Genomic DNA, 15,393 nt, shown 5'->3' with positions numbered 1-15,393 from the left:
TCACCACCAAATTGCAGTCAGACCCACATCCATCAGCTTCTGGATCTTCTGTGCTATTACAGGGTTCTTTAAGTGTTCGCCGCGTGCCTAAGAGTCTTTTTGCATCTGCTCCAGGATAAGCTGCATGGCCGGGTCACTCATTATCTGCTGCATCTCAGGGTCAGCCATGGCCCATCACTTCACAACTTCAAGGCCCGGTTGCACTGGGCCATCATTCAGCGCTGGTAACCATCTGCCGCCTCCTTATCGTTGGAGTCCAGATCTAACGCCTTCTGGGAGACATCCATGGCTTTCGTGTAGTCCTTCATCGCCTCCAGGGCAGCTGCTTTCCGGGTGTACCCCTTGATGAAGGCCAGCTCTAGCTGGATACATTCCTCACAGTCCTTGAGCGCCAGCTGAAACTCCAGGAGTTTGGTGTAGCAGGCAACTCAGTTGCTGTACAATTTGGCATCTTTTGGATTCTGTTTTTTGTTTTGTTTTTTTTTGGATTCTGTTTGATGGCTTCTGTATAATGCTTCACGGCCTGGGGATAGTCCCCTTTCGGAAAATATTTGTTGCCTTTGTTCTTCTCCTCCAAGGCCAGATCTGGGTTTATGTAAGCTGGCTGCTCTTGCTCCTTCAGAATTTTCTCTGCCTGTTGGCATTTCTTGAGCACATCTGGGGTCCGGTGCTCTGCCAAAGACTTGTTATAGAAATGGATGGCATCCTTGTACTTTTCTTCCTTGAAGTAGGAGTTGCCAATTCGAGCATAAGCTTTGGTAATCTGTAGATAGCCTTCTTGGTTTTCTTGCCCCACTTCGATGGCCTTCTCACAAAGCTGGCATTTACTGTAGTCACCCTTCTCGAAGTACACGGCTGCTTGATTGGTCATGTAAGTCATGTTGGTGGGGTCCAGGTCCTTGGCTCTGTCATAGTGCTTCAAGGCTGTGTCAAAGTCTTTCTTCTTGTAGGCTTCATTCCTCAGCTCTTTCTCTTTCAGCACCTGCTTCTTACTCTCTGGAAGATCTTCTTCCATTAGCTCTGACTTGGTGTCCTTTTTGGGAGGAGGTGATGGGGGGGGGGTGTGTTCCAACTTCCTCCACCTCATCCATACTGCCCAGATCCACACCCAGCAGGACGCTGAGAGTAGTCATGATCTGGGGATCTTGCAGTTTCGTGGCCAAGTCAGATGGCTTGTTTCCCAGTTGCTCTATCAGCTCCTGGTAGGTAGGATCAGCAAGCAGCGTCCTTGTCCTAGGATCATTCTCCAATTTCTGGTACAGATTGGACATGTTGAAAGGGTTCATGAATTTCCATCCTGCCAACTGGACCTCCAATCCTGTAAGCCCTCTTTGAGCTGAGGATTATTTGCTTCATGTTTTAAACCCTTTTTGTAGGTTCACTTGGCTTCTTCAAATCGGTTTAAGAACTCAAGGGCTGCAGCCTTCCTCCAATAGCCCTTGCCCCAGTTGGGCTTTAAGTCCATGGTTTTGTAGCCATCCTCATAAGCCTTCCGGTAGTCCCCTTTCTTGGCGTAGGCTGCGGAGTGATTGCTGTAGAGCACATGGTTCTGGGGATCTGACTTAATGGCCTCAGAGTAGCACAGCAGCGCGTCATAGATGTTGCCCGCACTCAGGGCTTTATCACCCTTCTCTTTCAGCTCATTTACCTGCTCCATAGCCCAGCCCGGAACCCCGTTGAATTGATTCCATCAGCTCCACGTTCCCAACCGCACACACAGCCCAGAAGGTTTAATAAACAGTTTGATCCCTGTTTAGGAGATTCTCCTTTGTCCTTTGCTTTCCCCAGCTACATCTCAGTTGGATATGGGGAGAATGACCTAACAGTATCATCTTGGAGCAGTCAGGTTAGTAATGTTTTGGGGTCCTGGGAGTTGATTTAGAGATCAAAGCAACTTCCTTAACAATTTATGAAGCTTTCCACCTTCCACTCCCCTTTTTATTCCCTGAGTTCCATGGGCTGGGAACCCAGAGCCAGATTATCATATGAAAACATAGTTTTTGAATTGTGGGCATGAGAATTTCAATCTCTTAGCAGCTGGCCTTGCCTTAGTCTCAGATATGGGCTCTTGACTCTCAACTAAATGGCTTCCATTTTGCTCTCTGCCTAGGGATAAAATTAAGCCATAGCTGTGGTGAGAGTCACCAGTAATTTGCCTTTTGCTTGCAGGCTCCATCCCAGCTTTTTTGCAATTAGGTTAGTTATTCTCTGTCAGTCTAGAGTGCATAACAGCAGATATTTGAGGGGGAAAAGATCCCAATTTCGATCTCCTGGCACAACTTCCCTTGCCTTTCCTGGCGTGAATCTTAGCTGACAGGAAAGCAGTCCATTTTTCCAACCGTTTTCCAAATGGTTTCATTTCATTGGACTTTTAGCCATCTTGGATTGCAGGCCTCAAGCGGAAATGGTCTTCATTAGCATATCCATACTTTTCATTCCTCTCAGCTTTCACTTGGACTAGTTTTAGGCTAAGTAAATCTTTTCTTTGTAGGCTCTTCCAGAAAGCCACCATAAATAATACTCTCTGAACTCCTGACTCTTTTCCTGTCAAGTCTTTTACTGGGGAAGCCGCAAGAGGTGCATGGTCTCAGTCCCCAGGTACAAATAGAAGACAAAATATTACTTAGTTACTTTTTCCCCTATCTTTGTCTATTCCATCTTGTTTATCCATTACCTATACTATGCCACTTGCAGTTTCGTTTCTTTTCTTTCTTTCTTTTCTTTCTTTCTTTCTTTCTTTCTTTCTTTCTTTCTTTCTTTCTTTCTTCTTTCTTTCTTTCTTTCTTTCTTTCTTTCTTTCTTTCTTCCTTCCTTCCTTCCTTCCTTCCTTCCTTCCTTCCTTCCTTCCTTCCTTCCTTCCTTCCTTCTTTCTCTTTTTCTTTCTCCTTTGAATTCAGTGAGAACTTTTTCCACTGCAAGTGACAGAAAACCAAACAATCTGGTTTGGATTCAGGGAACATGCTCTACACTGTGGCCCCAAGTAAGTGGGCTAAAAGTAGAGGAAGAAGTACATGCTTCTCTAGAGAGAAATTGGGGTACAATGACCAAAATGATGGTCTATGAATATCAGGATGTCAAAAAACAACAAATTTCCCTTACACTTGGTTTCTCAGCTGAGCTGCCGAATGCTACTGGAGACTATCACACAACCCTGAAGATTGGTGACATGTCAAGATTATGTTCTCCAGTTTTATTTTGACTTCAGCATTACTTAGCAAACTTTTCTCATTGCCCTGGTCATCTCTTTTATAGGTTTCAAAATGATTATTCATAAGCCTCACCATTATTCTTTAGACACAACTACCCATTCACCTTCAGCAGACAACCTTGACTTTTACTTTGTGTGGAAAGTTGTAGAAAAAACCCTCTTGTTTCTACCTATGCAAACTTGTCTATATTGAAAGTACTTGGACTCCTTTCCTGCTCATGTGTCTTGCGCTCCAGGCTTCTCCTTTATAGGAAGCCCTCAACTATCATTGCTCTCTCTCTCTCTCTCTCTCCCATGCTTTTTCCCATGGAGTCTTCTCTCCACATGCTTTTCTCTCACAGGCAGAATTGGGTTTAACATAAAGCTAATGAAGCTTAAATAAACTTCAGGGCTTCACACTTGCCTGAACCCCTTTCAAGGCTTTGGGTGGAAATTTAGCAATGTGTTCTCATGGTCATATGTATTTGTGCAATGTACAAATGTAAGATATATTAACAGTAATATTTATGCATATGGTTTCTCATTCACTCCAAGGCCATTGTCTCTTTCTACTTTGATTTTCCTTCTGTCATATTTCCTTTGTGTTTGGGGAATTTTGTAGGCGTTTTGGGATCCAGATTGAATTGGGGACATACTAATTCTGGTTTAGTGGGATGCATATACAGAGAAGTTATTACTAGCAAATCTAGAGTAGGAATGGCTTCCAGGAATACTCCCACTCCCCACTGTGCTGACTCATGCCACACTGACATGAAGGTGCTGTATGAATGCATCTTTCAATGCTTGGCACCAGAAGTACGAGGATAATGGAGAAGAAATGATGTTTGAAATGTTTGGAGCCAGAAACTAATTGGTGCAAAATTCTTCCAATCTTCATATATGTAAAATTAGAAGTGGATAATTAAGTTTTCATTGAAGCCTAGTAAAACAGATGTTCTCTTCCTGTTAGGAACATATTCAGTAATGCAGTAAAAAATCTAGCTTACATGTATGTTTCTTTTGAGATGGGAATATATGAAATGGAATTTATCAGAATTCCTGTGTTTTCAAGGTGAAAACCTTTAGCGGTGTTACAGATGACAAGTATCTATACTGAAGTCTCATTTTATACATTTTGACCATTAATATATTTTTAAAAGATTTTATTTATTTATTCATGAGAGACATAGAGAGAAAGGCAGAGATATAGGCAGAGGGAGAAGGAGGCTCCCTGCACACAGCCTTGATGTGGGACTCAATCCCAGAACCCTGGGGATCATGACCTGAGCCAAAGGCAGATGTTTAACCACTGAGCCACTCAGGCATCCCCTGACCATTAATATTAAAAAATATTTTTTCTTATTGAGCAATAACATTAGAATAATGGTAAGTTATCTTCTTGTTATCAATGATAAATCCTTTGTTATCTGTTCCCAAAGCATAGCACTATATACTCCATAATGCTTCTCATAGTCGTAATTGCTTCTTTGTTGCTTGCCTTTTCAACAGTGTAAACTCCACTAGGTAAGAACTGTGTTGCCATTGTTCATGTTTGACCATAATCATCACTTCTTTGTTCTCTTTGCTAATGGAATCCTGTCTTCTCTCCAACTCAGTTCATGTTCCTCACTAGACTGTCCTCATGCCCTGCTCCAAGACTATCCCTGATTGATCTAATATCCATTTTCTTTGTCCATGAATTTTTTAAGATTGAGAATGTGGTGCGATTTGGGCCAATGAGGCACAAGGAGAGATTTGACAGAAGCATTTACTTCATTTCCTAGGGAAGCAATTCTCGACATGTGATACTTAGAAATAAGTCCTAGCCTTCCTATCAGACTATGGGTGGAGTCATTATATAGATAAAGGAAAAACCAAGAGAATCTTAGGAGTCCATGGATCATGTCACTCTTGAAAGCCGTATCACTGCTGGACCTCTGGTTATGTAGGCCAATAAAGTGTTCTTATTTAAGGCAGTTTGAGTTGGGTTTTCTAGTATTGGTAGCCCAGTGCACCATATCTAAGCAATGTGATACTCTCTAGCACTCAGCAAAGGCTTATTGAATTGAATAGAAAATTCTTTCATATATATGATACATGTATCTTCCTTGGTATATAGTCTTTTTTTTTTCTTACCTTATTTGTTTTGTTTAATTTTAAGATAACAAACATTCATTTTTGATAGTCAAAGCAATATAGAACTATGAAAGAAAACTTTTATTCTCTACTTTCTTCTTATTTACACCTTCCTGAGGTAACCAGTGTTAACCATTGACTATGTGTACTTATGTATTTTCCTACATGCTTATAGAAACTTATAGCCTTCTATTATGTTTAGTTTTGTTTGGTTGTTTATTCATTTTACAAAGATGAATTCATACTGTATGCATTATTTTATAGTACTTTTTTAATAAAATTGATAGATCATAGCTGCTTTCATAGGCCAATCTACATAGATATGACTCATTCTTGTTAATAACTACACACAGTGGCGGTATCTTGGTATATCTTTGCCCTGCTTAAATGTTTCTCATAGAGTTTTATTCAAATTCTTTTCTGTAACTATGTGTCTGCGCCTTTAACTGTTTCCTCATTGACTATTCCACCTTTGTTATGTCTCCAAATTTGGAGCATTAGAAGAAAACAGTGGTTGATGGAGTGGCTTAGACAATGTGAAGGGTTACATAAACTTTGCTAGTGTTATGGCATCTACTATAGTTTTACCATTTTGAAATTTAAGATTTATTTTTCTTTTCTTAAAAAAAGCAGGTTGTCCTTTCTTATGCTTATTATAATAACTAGAAATGTTTTCCCTGTGTCATTTGCAAGAAACCACACCTAGGGGAGCAGCCCTAGGGAGGCATTACAGCTGCAAGTAATAAAGTAATGGTTTCATGAGGGTTCCAGAAATTCGATGAAATCCAGAAAGATCTAAAATATTAACCCTAACCCAGCAAATAAAGACTTGTATTCTCCCTTTGAAATGAAGATTTATCCCTTAGGTTGGTTGGTTTGCTTGTTTAACAGTAGTGGGAGATATAGACTATTTTCAAAGGCTCTATTAAATATTAACTCTGGTTGATTGAAGATAGTTTAATTCCATGCTAGTAGATATGCTATAGTTGAAAGTGTGAATAATAAATGACTTTATAATGATCAGTTCTCCTCACCTCCCTTCAAAGATATGCAAGAGTAGGAAACAGTGATTTTAAACTGAGGTTAAAATGAAAATTACTTGTACTCAAGGTGACACACAATCAAGACTTTTACTGATTTCCCTAAGGAACAATTTATTCTTGGCAACAGCAAAACCTAATTTCAGAGAGACGAAGAAAGAGGCAGAGGGTGGGAGAGGTGAGATGATATGAACCCAATTGGACAGTATAATAAGGGCAAGACACAGACAGTCACAATATTTCCAAGTTTTTATCAGCTGAGTAACACCAGAGAGAACCAAACAGAATACCCTGTGGTAAATTAACCTATAAGTCAGATAGATAAAGGCAGCTGTGGTTTTTGTGTAAGTTCAAAGCACAGATGAAAATTAGCTCCTCTGTGTATAGTCATTTTAAACTTCGGCAACACTGGCAATTTTTTGAGGTTAGAAATATTGCAGAAGTCTAAAGCATGATTTTTCCTGAGATAACCAGACTCAGCTTGTCTAAGTAGAAAATGATTCAAGGCTTAGGGTGAGTAAACCCTGAGTTGTTCATGAAATCATTGAAAAGGAAAAAGAAATAAAAGTGAACGAATAGATGCGTAAAGTAAGACAAAGAAGAGTTTTTACTTTTATTCTTAGGATAGATACAAATATATTTGGGTTTTCTTAGTTTTGATTTTTCATCACAATGAGCTAAGGCTTTATTTTTGTGAAATACACTTTTTCCTGAGTGGGAGATGCTGGTAGCTTTCCATGGGTCGAGTGGTATAGAGAGAAGCTTGAGAACACAGGGAAATTCTCTCAATTGTACTAATAGTCCTGTATTCATAATTCACTGAAAATTAAGGGAAATGAGATACTAAGCATGCACTCTAGGGCACATTTGGATTCTTTCTGATGTAATCACATGTTTTCTGTTCTGTGGCAAGTAATACCTAAAAGTGATGTTCTATGTAATTTTAATTTGCTCTTTGGGTGATTTTATTGTAGTGTACAGGGGTCAATATATTTCTTGGAAGATTATATTTTGAACACTAATTTCTATTTTAATTTAAAGTTCCATGTCTGTTAGATTCAAAGCAGTGATCAGCAGAAAGCCCATTAATAATGTAAACTTGGTCCAACCAGGTAGCAATTAGCATGCCAGACAATTGCTAAGGCTGAAAAGAATTCTGATGGCTCTTGACCCTTCTTTTATCCAGAGTTACAAATTGTCACAAGTGAGAAGAATTTAGTGAAATTCTGGTGCAGATGAAGTAATCTTCCTTCACGTATGTAATTTGAGTCGTAATTTAGATTCAGTAGAGTTCCAGTCAGGGTCACCAGGTAAGCAAAAGTCAGTCTCAGTGGGAAGAAAACTATTCCTGGCACTGAGACCGTAAACCACTTTCAGGTTTCTTTCACAGGTAGGAGACTTTCATGTTGAAAGGCATCCCTAATAGCACCTTAACAAAAACCACAGTTTTCTAGAATTTCTAATGCCCTCTCACTATAGGTGGAGAGTGTCACTTAAGATTAAATTTCAGGAAGAGCGGTTCCACAGTAGGGAGAATAGTAAGCAGGACAGACATATTACCTCTGTCAATCTGGTTTATTCTGGAGCAAGATCTCACTGAGCAAAATGAGGGGAATTAGGAGTGCTGACACATTAAGAAGTCCTCCTTAAGGAGTGCTTCTCTCTGCAGAGTTTCTGAACATTGTGAATTTGAGGTAATGTTCCCAGACACGTAGCTGGACTGTGGCATTTGTGTTTCATTAAATGGGTAGCTAGGGAGACATGACTGTGGCTAATGCTGGGTGTTGTGACAGCATCTGGTGATACTGCCCAGCTACTTGGACACTGGCCTAATAGCTTATCATTATCTCTAAGACACAGCTTAAGATTCCAAATAAATGGAGTGATACCAACAGTACTCATACGCAGCTCTTACCTCTGTTATTGAAGCCAGTTGCCTTTCTGTCTCTACTTCCTGGACTCTGTAAGTTTCTTGAGGACAAGGAATGTAGAGCTCGGACATGGGGCACCCCAGTTCTGGACAGGGACTGTGGGGACTTGATCCTTGATGAAGCAGTATTCCCTGGGGAAATTTATTTAAACTTTTGAAGCTTCAAATTCTCGTTTGTAAATTAGTATGATAATAATATCAATTTCAGAGAGTTGTGAAGATAAAAACATAATTAAGATAAAGTGTTATATGTGATTGCTTTTCTTATTTTTTATTTTTATGGCAAGAGTATTGTGGTATAATGGATATTACACTATCTTCAAACTCAGATAGGTCCGTGGCTGGATTTGTGTGTTCTTGGACAGTTTATTCAATATTCCTATAACTCAGTGTCCTCTTCTTTAAAATGGGAATAACCCTACTATCTAGGGTGTGTGAAGTTTAAAAAACAATATGATCAAAGTATTTGAATAGAAAAAAAGACTCCATAAAGCAAAGCCAAAAGACAATTGACAGACTAGGGAAAAATATTTGCCATCATATCACAGACATAGGTGTTACTTCTTTAATATATAAAGAACCCCTAAAATTGTGAAGACCAGCAACCCCATAGAAAAATGATTAAAAGGCAGGAGAATATAGATTACAAAAAAAGAAGAGAAATGCTGGTAAGCATATGAAAAGATGCTCAACTCCACTCATAGTATGAGAAACAAAGATCAAACACATTGAGGTATCATTTCTCACTTATCAGATTGGCAGAAATCTAAAGGTTTGACAACACACATTCAGTAAGTCATGAACTGCTGCCAGTGGCAAATGTAGCAAAATGCCACAAAACCTGTGGAATATTATCTAACACCAACTACTAAAATTATAGATGCATTTTACCCTTTGTTCCAGAAATCTCACTTATTGGACTCTATTCTTACAGTTACCTATGCACAATTATAAAATGGCTTATGCACAACTTACTTATTAGAGTATAGTCTTCAATAGCAAAAGACCAGAAACTTCAGAAGTGCCCATCAATGGGGACCTGGTTCACTACAAAGTAGAGTACTTTGCAATTGTGAGACATCCATAATGTGGTGGTGTGAGAAGATGTCCAGGAAATATTATTGTTAACTGAAGATGTAATTTATATTTGAATGAAGACATTTTAGAATGGTGATCAAGAAACTAATAAAAACACCTACTTATAATGGGTGAGGGGACATGGTGGACAGTAATGGGGATGGGACTAAGATTTATCAAAGTATAAAATTTTTTAAATTTAACTTTCATATATTTTATTTTTTGGAGTAGTTTCAGATTTACAGCAAAATGGAATGGAAAGTACATTCATGTGCCCTATATTTCTGTCTGTACACACACACAGCTTCCTGCATTATCAGCATCCTCCACCAGAGTGGTATATTTGTTGCAGTTGATGAACCCACATTGACACGTCATTATCACCCAAAGTCCATCATTTACATAGTGGTTGATGTTCATGTTGTGCATCCTTGGTTTGGACAAGTTTATAATGACATGTGTCCACCATTTTATTAGAGTACTTTCATCGTCCTAAATTGCTTCTGTGTTCTATTTATTCATTCCTTCCTCTCCTCCTCACCCCTGGCAGCCAATGATCTTTTTTACTGTCTCAATAATTTTACCTTTTCCAGAATCCCATATAGTCAGAATTACATAGTATATATAATTGGCTTCTTTCACTTAATAATATGCACTTAAGTTTCCTTTGTCTCTTTATAGCTTGATAGCTCATTTCCTTTTAGTAGTGAATAATATTCCATTGTCTGAATGTACATAGTTTATCTATTCAGCTACTGAAGGCCACCTTGGTTGCTTTGACAATGATGAATAAAGCTTCTACAAATATCCATGTGCAGATTTTTATGTGGACATAGGTTTTTGGTTTCTAAAAAGTGAGATTGCTGAATCATGTGGTAAGAGTATGTTTAGTTTTGTAAGGAACCACCAAACTATTTTTCAGAGTGGCTGTACCATTTTGTATTTTCACTGACATTGAATGAGAGTTTCTACTGCTTCATATCCTTGACAGTACTTGATGTCAATATTATGGATTTTGGCCATTCTAAAGGGTATGTTGTATCTTGTTTTAATTTGCATTTCCCTGATGATACATGACATGGAGCATCTTTTCCTTGACTATTTAAAATCTATATATCTTCTTTGGTGAGGCCTGTTTTGTTAAGGTCTTTGGCCCATTTTTAAATTGGGTTGTTTATTTTCTTATTGTTGAATTTTTTTTATTGTTGAATTTTAAGAGTTCTCTGTATATTTTGGATAGCAATTCTTGATTAGATATGCCTTGTGCAAATATTTCCTCCCAGTCTGTGGCTTGTCTTGATATTTTCTTGATAGTGTTTTTTACAGCAGAACATTTTTAATTTTAATGAAGTCACCTTTCACATTCACCTTTCTTTCGTAGATTGTGCCTTTGGTCTTGTATCTAAAAAGTTTATTTTAATTCCAGTTAGTTAACATACAGTCCTATATTAGTTTCAGTTGTACAATATGGCAATATTTGTTATCAAGTTGAGGAAATTCCCTTCTATATACCCAGATTATTGTGAGTTTTATTTGTTTGTTTTATCATGAATAGGTTTTAGGTTTTGTTACTTCAAAAAAATATTATATGGGGGTGCCTGGGTGGTGCATCCAACTCTTGGTTTTGGTACACGTCATGATCTCAGGGTCATGAGATCGAGCGTCACTTCGGGATCCATTTTCAGCATGGAATTTGCTTGAAACACTCTCCTTCTCCCTGTCCCTCACCCCCACTTTTGCTCTCTCAAATAAATAAATCTTTTAAAAATATTGTTTTGATTTTTGAACCTTATAAAATATTATATATTCACAAAACATCATATATGAATATTACCTGTAGAGTAGTAAGTCTTTTACTGTGTATGTTTATTTCTCCTCTTCAGGGCCCAAGAAAATTTGGCATAAAATAAATATTCTGGAAAAGCATGAAGTACCACAAATCTTCCTTTGCTTAGATTGTACTTATAATCAACCCAAGTTCGGAACAATTAAATTAGGATTTATGTGAATTAAACTTAAAAAAAATTAAACTCTTCTTTTTAAAAATGAAAGTATGTTTTCATCCCTCTCCCAGAACATGTTCCCAGGTTGCTTGCTTGTTCCCTAGTATTTGAAGTTTTAAGGGGTTGAATATTTACTTAATTACACATTAAGCTCCTAACTCCTTGTTAGTCCCTGATATTGTGTGAAAAGTGTAACAGACCTGGACATTAAGAGTTTCTTTTTCTTTTTCCTTTTCCTTTTTTCTTAAAAGTTTATTTATTTATTTTAGTCATCTCTACACCCAATGTGGGGCTCAAACTCACAACCCCAAGATGAAGAGTTGCATTCCATTCTGACTAAGCCAGGCAGGCACCCTGGACATTAAGAGTTTCTGATCTAGAATCTGCCACCAAGGAGCTATGATTCTCTTACCAGGTAGTCCGTAGGTGAAGTAATTCAATATTGTTTCACTCAACAAATATTTATTGAGTGACTCTATGTTCCAGGCCCTGTTATATAGCAAGAAAAAAGAAAAGAACTTGGCAAAAACTATTGCCCTTAATTGTTTATACTCTTGCTGGGACATACTTCTTGCTGCTCTGTGGTCCACAGTCAAGGAAGCCATCATGTTGAAGCCTTACGTGAACAATGGAACTCAGTACACATATGACACCACTGGAAGTGTAAATAGTTTACTACAAACTATTGGTCAGTTCCAAGTAGGTGACAGGGTGAGTATGTAGGGGACACTGTGTTCCTAAGGTAACCACTTTGCTCCCTGTTCCTTTATGAAGGATGAATCTTACTACCTCAGCTTTCCCAGAGGGGCCACAGGACTGCTCCCTCCTCCTTAACTCATCGTTTTCTCTCTCTTGATCTTTATCCTCATTCCTTGTGTCTTCAGTTCTCCATTTTCCCAGGATTTATGTTTCTCCACAGATATGATAAAATTTCAGGTATTTCTAATCCTTTATAATTTCTTTGTACAAATCCAAACATGTTCTGAAAAAAACCAATGAATTTTTTTCTCCTCCAGGGTCTTATAGCTTTCCAGAGAGGAGAATCAAGTTAAAATCTGGTGGAGGGAAGAGTGGAAACAGTGTGAGGGTGGAGTTAGAATCATCTCCTCAGGCATAGCTAGGATCCCAAAGTATTTGGAATCAAATATTACTAGCATCTCCGGTTTGATGTCTTTCTTAGGAGAAACTTTGGGTTGCTCAGGAGATTTATTTGGTTTCTATCATAACAAAAATTTGACATTACTTCTTGAAAAGGAATAACCTTGGGTATTCTTAAACTTGGACTTTCCTTGTCTTGGGTAACACTACAATTGATATTAACTGCTTTAAAGAATACCATGTCTAGCTCTTGTAGTAATTTTTTTTTTCTCTTTTAGTAATTTCTAAGTTTTTTTTTTCTTCAGTAGAGACCAGAGGATGGAGGGATACTAAGTGAATGTTTGGGGAGTGAGTGTATGCGGATGGGAAGGCTGATTTTTGATATGCCCCAATGTCAAAGCTGGAGAGTTGGGTTGGAAATGACATTTGATACTTGCTATCCCAGCTCCCTAGAGTCTACAAGAGAGTTTTAAGCATTTTTATCAAAACAGACAGGATAAAAAAAACAAATTGACCATAAACAATAACAAACAAGTAATTTGATATTGGGAGTTGCTGATTTCCTTTGGAAGGATTAGATGAGTGCAACCTTTCTGAACTGTGTGTAGGAAATTTTCCTTGTGGTCACAGGCTTAGCAAGTTCTTAGAATATATTTTTCAGAAATAGTAGTACCCGATAAAGATTAATGGTTATAATGGGAGAGGACAGGGAGAAGGTAACCTTAAATCAGCAATAGAGAAGTACTGACGGAAATTAATTTTTTAAGATGTTAAAGCCTACTCATGAAAATTCCTCTGTGTCTTTTAAGAAAGGCAATGGTTTTTGAAAGATAATGTTTTGTAATTAGGGTGGAAGTCTGAAGTTTAATACAATTATGTTCAGTGTTTTTGAAGTGCTTTGTAAATCCAATGCAGCATCCCTTGACAGTAAGCATTTTAGGCTTTCTTTAAAGAGGATTTTCTAACCTAAGAGTGATGTGACCATCACAACTTCAAAGACCCTTAAATACATAGAAATCAATACTAATTATCCTAAACACTTGGTCACAAATTTAATATTTGTTTGTTTCAAAAGGTCAGTAACTTAACACATTTGTGCTCAGATGTCATTTGATTACTGTCAAAAAAGTGCCCATTAGGAGTGTTTTCCTTGATTACTGAAGCATAACAGGAAGGATAAACTTTCTTAATAGAAAGTATTTTTTGAAAGAATGAATGACACAGTGATCTTTGCTTTTAAGTGATAACTTCTGCTGACATATTCAAAGTATCTTTTAATGGAGATACATACCTTATTATATATACAGAACAAAAATTTTTCTGTAAACATGATTTAATTTACATTAACTCAAGTTGAAAAGTGGAAATAAAAGGCGTGAACTAAATATAGTTGTGCTTCTGTGTTTTTTAAAAATAAGATTGTAAAAAAAAAATAAAAATAAAAATAAAAATAAAATTGTAACAATGTGCATTTATGTATTCCCAATGGTTTTTAAATAATAGTTTGGCGATGGCCAAAGATCAATAGAGATAGAGCAAAGCACCACCCTTTGGTGTTATCTCACCTCAGAAATAGAGGTGCATTTTATTCTTTGATCTGTTTTTTTTTGGGGGGGGGAGGGAGGACAAAATAGCCATATTCTTAAGAAGGCCAGAAGAAAGGTGTGAACACTTCCATGGATAATTTGATTGATTTACCTAAGGGTAAGGAGTGGGCCACAAAAATAAATAATTTTAATGATAATGCATTATTAAGGTAATATGCCACACATGTGTGTATTCTGCAGATCTGGCATAGTGTGAGGAAAGTAAAGAAGGCTCTCCTTTTTACGTTGTGGGCTTTTTACCTCACATTAAATTTTGTATGCAATTGTGTTTGGATGAGGAAATCTGTAAGCTTTGTGTCTTGGAGTAGATTAGAAAGAGGCCAAATAACTAGTTAGGTAACCTGGACACAAAGTTACTGAAGGAAGCATGCTGTTATCCCTGCTTTCTACAGGCTTCATAGAATTCTGTGTGCAGATGCCTTATCTCTCCATTAAAGTACCCATGGCACATGGGAAAAGGGGTTGTGGTAGATTAAATGATTATATTTGCTGTTATTTTCCTTTTATTCCTAGTTTGTTGAATGCCTTATCATGAAAAGATATTGAATTTTGTTGACTGCTATTTCTGTATCAATTGAGATGATAATTTTTTTCTTCCTTCATTCTGTTAATGTGATGTTATTACATTGACTGATTTTTTTTGTATGTTGAACCATCCTTGCATTCCAGAAATAAATCTTGCTTGGTCATGGGATATGATCCTTTTAGTATGCTGCTGGTTCAGTTTGCTAGTATTTTGTCAAGTATTTTTCAATCAGTGTTCATGAGAGGTATTGTTCTCCATTTTATTGTTGTCTCTTTGGGGCTTTGCCATCAGGATAGTTCAGGCTTCATAGAATGAGTTAGGAAGTAGTCCCTCCTCTTCATTCTTTTGGAAAAATTTGAGAAGGATTGGTATTAGTTCTTTATATGTTTGCTAGAATTCGCCAGTGAAGCTATCAGGTTTTTTATTAGAAATCCATTCTCCTAACTAGTTACAGGTCTATTCAGATTTTCTCTCCTCATAATTTGTGTTTCTAGGAATTTGTCCATTTCATGTAGGTGACCTAACTTATTGGCATACAGTTTTTCATTTCACCAGACAGAATATAAGTAAGTAAATAAAGGGCTTAACATAACCAACTAGATCGAGTAGACATGTAGAGAACACTATCAACAACAACATCTAACTCATTCTTCTCAAGTTTTTATGGGCTATTTTCCAGAATAGACCATATTTAGGTTACATATTAAGTCTCAATAGAGTTTAAAAGGTAGATATTATACAAACCATCTAACAGGATAAAATCAGAAATCAATAAAAGAAGCAAAACTG

General features: G+C 37.4%; 1 pseudogene; it reads right to left on the bottom strand.

Moving 5' to 3' along the window:
- Nucleotides 1-1,665, bottom strand: LOC100688391 (annotated as a pseudogene).
- Nucleotides 1,666-15,393: the final 13,728 nt, after the last annotated feature.

Source organism: Canis lupus, chromosome 12 (genome assembly GCF_011100685.1).
Source record: "Canis lupus familiaris isolate Mischka breed German Shepherd chromosome 12, alternate assembly UU_Cfam_GSD_1.0, whole genome shotgun sequence".
NCBI lineage: Eukaryota > Metazoa > Chordata > Mammalia > Carnivora > Canidae > Canis > Canis lupus.
Note: the sequence above shows the minus strand (reverse complement) of the source record. Positions and strands in the feature narration are given on the sequence as shown.